The sequence below is a fragment of the Nannospalax galili genome, unplaced genomic scaffold (genome assembly GCF_000622305.1).
Source record: "Nannospalax galili isolate Female #2095 unplaced genomic scaffold, S.galili_v1.0 scaffold652, whole genome shotgun sequence".
Taxonomy (NCBI): Eukaryota; Metazoa; Chordata; class Mammalia; order Rodentia; family Spalacidae; genus Nannospalax; species Nannospalax galili.
In genome coordinates, this window is record NW_008332152.1 from 1,918,593 (window position 1) to 1,924,678 (window position 6,086).

Here is a 6,086-nt window from a genome sequence, read left to right on the forward strand (position 1 = left end):
AAATAATAATAATAATTTACTGCAGATAAATTATATCCTGAGTAACTCTCTGGGATAAAAAGGAGGAAATGTTTAAACAGTAGGATTTATTGATTCAGTGTCAGGTAGGTGCCCAGGTAGGATTTATTGATGTCCTCGGTGTCAAGGGAAACAGCAGGATATAGGAGCCCAGCATGCCACAGAACAGGAGGCATGTGGCCAATGTGCTGCCTCTCGGCCTCCCACGCCAAGATTGCACTGGGCCAGCTGGCTGGGGACAGCACCTGGGGTAGACAGTGGCTTTGCTGGGACCCTCTAAGTGACCGTCTCTTAGGTGAGACGGGGTCTCGCTATGTAACAAGGCTGGCCTTGAACGCAGCGGGTCAATCCAGGAAGGGAATGGATACATGGTTTTGGTTTTTGTTTTAAATTCTTTCATGTGTATGTGTACATGGTACATGTATGTCTGTATGCAGAGGCTCGAGGTTGATACCGGGAGTCTTCCTCCATCACTCCCTGCCTTCTCACAGAGGCACATTGCTAAGTTGAACCCAGGGCTCACCAGTACCGTTAGTCAGATAGCCGGCCTACTGCACAGCTCTTTTAGATAACCACCTCCTCCAGGGATCTGGTCTTGGCTCTCCCACCTTCTGTGCACTGTCAGACCACCTAGTATTTCTATAAGTCCTGAGGATATGAACTCTGGCCCTCACACTTGGTACAGCAAGCTCTATAGCGCCTGAGCCATCTCCCAAGCCCATTTTTCATTTTGATCTATAATTTTACTATGTAGTCCAGGTTGGCCTTGAACTGGAGCTCCTCCTGCCTCAGCCTCCAGGGTGCTAGGATGCCAAACATGCTCCACCATGCCCAGCAGGGCCCAGGTTTAAATGGCCATGTGAAGGGCTGGAGAGATGGCTCAGTGGTTAAGACCAGGGTTCGAATCCCATGACTCACATGGCAGCTAACAACTGTCTGTAACTCCAGTTCCAGGGGATCTGACAGCTTCTCTGTCCTCCATGGGCACTGCACGACATGGGTGCACTTACCTACAAGCAGGCAATACACACATACACATAAAATATTTTAAAAAATAAATAAAAGGCCACGTGAGGTTCAATAGCAGAGGGTTTCTTTTTTACTTATTGTTTTTATTTATGTGTATGAGTGTATTGCCTGCATTCATGCAAGTGCAGCCATGTTGTGCAATGCCTGCAGAGGTCAGAAGAGAGTGTGGATCCCCTGGAACTGAAATTACAGATGGTTGTTAGCCATCATGTGGGCGCTGGGAATCGGTCCTGGCAAAGCAGCCAGTGCTCTTAACCGCTGAGCCATCTCTCCAGTCTCCACATAATGTTTCTTTTAAAAAAAATTTTTTTTTGTCTTTTTGAGACAGGGTCTCCCTGTAGCCCCAGCTGTCCTGGAACTCACTATGTAGACCAGGCTGGCCTTGAATTCACAGAGATACGCCTGCCTCTGCCTCCCAGGTGCTGGGACTACAGGTGTGCGCCACCACGCCTGGCTTAATTTTTTTTTTAATTAAAAAAAAAAAATGAGTGTTAATCCCTGCATGTACGTGCACCATGCGCATACAGTACCTTCGAAGGCCAGAAGAGGGCATCAGATCTCCTATAACTGGAGTTATGGTGATAGTCCGCCGCCACGAGGGTACTGTGATTCAAACCCAGGTCTTCTGTAAGAGCAGCCAGTGCTCTTAACCGCTGAGCATCTCTCCAGCCCCAGGAGGTTTCTTTAAGCTTAGGTCACGGCAGAGCCAGAAGAGGCGATGTGGACCACGTGGGGGCAGCCGCCTCCCTGTCGCACCGGATCGTTCTGGGCTTTGGCTTCGTGTGTCTAATGCCTTGTGCACTCGGGATTTCCCAGCGGACACGCAGGTCTTCGTGCCAGGAGCCCACACTTCACCAGTAGGAGGCCAGCACCTGTGCAAACAGACCTACCCCAGTGAGAACAACAAGTTTTTACCCAGGGCTCCCTGTGTGAGGGAGTTGTGTGTCACCAGTGTGGGCAGAGACAGAGGCAGGTAGGGTAGGGGAGCTGTCATGGCTGGAGCTGGCCCTAAAAAGCAGGACTCTGCACAGTTTTTGGTAAGCAAAAACCAAGACTCTAAAATTAAAGGGTTAAAGAAGATTCCTGGCACAGGATTTTAAAAAATAGTTTAATAAGTGAAATATTAAACAAGTTCATTAATGCTATGACAATAACTTTATAGCCATCTTTCACTAACATACACATTTCCCATAACATCAGTAACTTTTTTTTTTTTTTGAGACAGGGTCTCCCTGTAGCCCCAGCTGGTCTGGAACTCATTATGTAGACCAGGCTGGCCTTGAACTCACAGAGATCCATTGGCCTCTCCCTTCCAAGTGCTGGGATTAAAGGCTTGCGCCACCATGCCCAGCTCCATAACTTCAAAATATTCAAAATTTTAAATAAAAATACCTTTTCCCAGAAGCAAAAGGTCCTTTCAAAAGAGAAAAGAAGGGGGCTGGGGAGACGGCTGGGTGGTAGGAGCACTTCCTGCTCTTCCAGAGGACCCAGGTTTAGTTCCCAGCACCTGCATCAGGCTGCTCATAATGGCCTGCAACACCAGTTCCGGGGGTTCTGACACCCTCTTCTGGCCTCCACCAGCACCTGCATGTATACAGTGCACTTACAGACAAGCAGGCACACATGCATGTGCACACACACACACACTTGGAAATTTTTAAAGAAAAGAAAAACTCTGTGTGTGTGTGTGTGTGTGTGTGTGTGTGTGTGTGTGTCTTTTTGAGACAGGGTCTCCTTGTAGCCCCAACTGTCCTGGAACTCACTATGTAGACCAGGCTGGCCTTGAACTCACAGAGATCTGCCTGCTTCTTTCTCCCAAGTGCTGGGACTAAAGGTGCGCGCCACCACGCCCAGCAAGAAAAACTTTTAAAAAAGTATTTTATTTATTATTTTTATGTGTATGTGTGTATTGCCTGCATGTAGGTAAGTGCACCAGTGTCGTGCAATGCCCACGGAGGACAGAAGAGACTGTTGGATTCCCTGGAACTGGGGTTATGGACAGTTGTTAGCTGCCATGTGGGTGCTGGGATTCGAACCTGAGTCCTCTGTAAGAACAGCCAGTGTTCTTAACTGCTGAGCCATCTTTTCAGCCCAAGAAAAACTTTTAAGGATTTATTTATGTGTGTGTGCCTAAGGATAGGTATGTGCACCAGTGCATTTGGAGGCCAGAAGAGGGCATTGGATCCCCTGAAACTGGAGTTGCAGTCTGCTGTGAGCCACCCAGTGTGGGTGCTGGGAACCAAATGCAGATACTCTGCCCCAAGAAAAGAAAAATTCTAAGCCAGATAGGACAGCTTACCACCGCTAATCTCAGCACTTGGAAAGCTGAGACAGGAGGGTGGTAAGTCTGAGGCCAGTCAGGGTTACATTGTACCTGGACCCGATTTCAAAACACCAAGGGCTGGGGATGCAGCTCACAGGTGGAACACTTTCCTCTTCCTATAAAGAGGTGAGTCAGCGAAGCGTGTGTAGGCAGATGGAAGGGTACAAAGGGGGGCAGGGTGGGAGCCCTGGCCTCACCCCGCAGAGTCAGCAGTCTAGGCTGGAGGCGGAGGGCCTGTCGAAGCCAAATCCCCTGGGCACCTGCTGAGCTGGCCTGGCACCAGGCACCGTGCGCCTTTTTCAAGAACTACTCAGCATTTTAGGACAGTCGCAGCAGTGATTGACTGAGCATGGACCCTTCAGAGCTGGGAACCCTCAGCTATTTACCTAGACCACCATTGCTGTCAGGGCTTATCCCCTGCCTTGCCATTCTGGGAAAGCTGCTTAACCTGGGAGGCAGGAGGATCTGGAAGTTTCTTTCCTTGTGTATAGAGGGGCCTCCCTCGTATGACACCTCTGTTGTAGGACTGTAGTAAGGTTTGGGAAGACACAATGAAGAGCTAGGCACGTCGTGGACATCTTCACACCTGCTGAAGTGGGAGAAGTAATGTCTCCCAAAGGCATGTCCCCCGGAACCTCAGAAGGTGACCTTGATTTGGACATGAGGTCAAGGGAGGGGTAACTGGCTCCTATCACTTTGCGCCTTGCCTCACTCCTCAGACAAGTAGCCCGTGGCCACATTGGAACCATGACAGAGAACCCATTACCTCAAGAATTAATGACCATTCAGATGCTTACCCAGCTTGTGCTAAGATTAAACTCTCAGGGGTCCCTGGACCCTAGGCATGATGGAACTGGGCAAAGGACTCTGTGTGCAGCTTGCTGCCCATTAAGCTCTTTCTTCTTCTGTCACTGGCTCTCAAGGTTTTAGCTCCTTTGGAGTGAAATAGGACTTTCTGCAGTTTCACAAATGTGTTCTTGCAGTTGTAATCAGTTAAGAGGAGGTTTACTAAGCCCCTGGGCATGGCGGTGCACGCCTGTAGTCCCAGCACTTGGGAGGCAGAGGCAGGTGGATTTCTGTGAGATCGAGGCCAGCCTGGTCTACATAGTGAGTTCCAGGTCAGCTGAGGCTGCAGTGAGACCCTGTCTCCAAAAGCCAAAAAAAGGGGGTTTACTGAATTAGGGTCACCCTAGATCCAATGCTGGGGTTGCTATAGGAAGGGAGACAGAAACATCAAGAGCAAGAAACAGCTGGGGAGCCATCATGAAGAAGCCCCAGGAAGTGGAGGCAAAACCCGGAATGTGGCACAGGCAGCACCTGCCAGAGCCACCAGAGTGGAGGAGACCAGGGCCCCCACAGCCTCTGGAGGAGCATGGCCTGCCCCACCCTGGACATGTGGCCCCTAGAACCCAGATCGGGGCTCTATTGTCAATCACCAAGACTGTGATATTTTGTTTCATGGCCTTGGAAACCTGTGTGTACTTCCTGTGTGCCACGTAAGTATTTCCTAATAAAGAAGCAACAGATAGAAAGATAGATAGATGATAGATGAATGATAGATAGATAGATAGATAGATGATAGACAGATGATAGATAGATGATAGATGGTAGATAGATGATAGATGAATGATAGATGATAGATAGGTGGATAGACAGACAGACAGACAGACAGATGACTGTCGTATTGGGGGGTTGAACCTAGATTCTTGCATGCTAGGCAAAAGCTCTACCGCAGAGCCACATCCCCAGTTCTAGTTTAATTTTCATTTCAACACAGGGTCTCACTAAGTTGCCCAGACTGGCCTTGAGCTCATTCTGAAGTCCACATCCCCTTTGAACTTTGAATCCTCCTGCCTCTGCTTCCTAAGTAGCTGGGATTACAGGATTTTGCCACCAAGCCTGGTCAAGAAAAATTTAAAGACATCTGAAGCATGCTTGTGGCTCCACTTGCTTTCACTGAGCTGAGCCTAGAGCAGAAAGCCCAGGACTCAGAAAACGGAACAAACAAACCCAGACATGTGGACTTGACTACACTTTGCAGGACAGGAAGTAGATCAGTAACTCGGGGAGACGAGGAGGGTTCTGTGGAGTAGCACACACCCTCCTGTGACTGACTCGGGCCTGGTGAGCCTTTGACAGCTGTCTCTTCACCCCAAAGCTGTGTCCAGGACAGAAAAGCAGGCAAGACTCCCTACCTTTGGAAGACAGCCTGGAGACAAAGCCCTGTCATCTCAGTACCTGGATGACTGAGGAAGGAAGATCTGGAGTTCTAGGATAGCCTAGGCTAACTCAAAAATTAAAAAAAAAATAAGGGGTCTGGAGAGATGGCTCAGTGGTTAAGAGCAGTTACTGCTCTTGTGGAAGACCTGGATTCAGTTCCCAGCACCCACATAGCAGCTCACAACCATCTGTAACTACAGTTCCAGAGGATTCAACAACCTCTTCTGGCTTCTAAGGGCTCCTGCAGGCACACGGTGCACATAAACTCATGCAGGAAACATACATACACATAAATAAAAATAAATGAATCTTTAAAAATATAACTCCTGCCAGGTGTGGTGGTGCACGCCTTTAATCCCAGCACTTGGGAGGCAGAGGCAGGCGGATCTTTGTGAGTTCAAGGCCATCCTGGTCTACATAGTGAGTGCCAGGACAGCTGGGGCTACAGGGAGACCCTGCTTCAAAAAGACAAAAAAAAAAAAGCTAACAGAAAGTG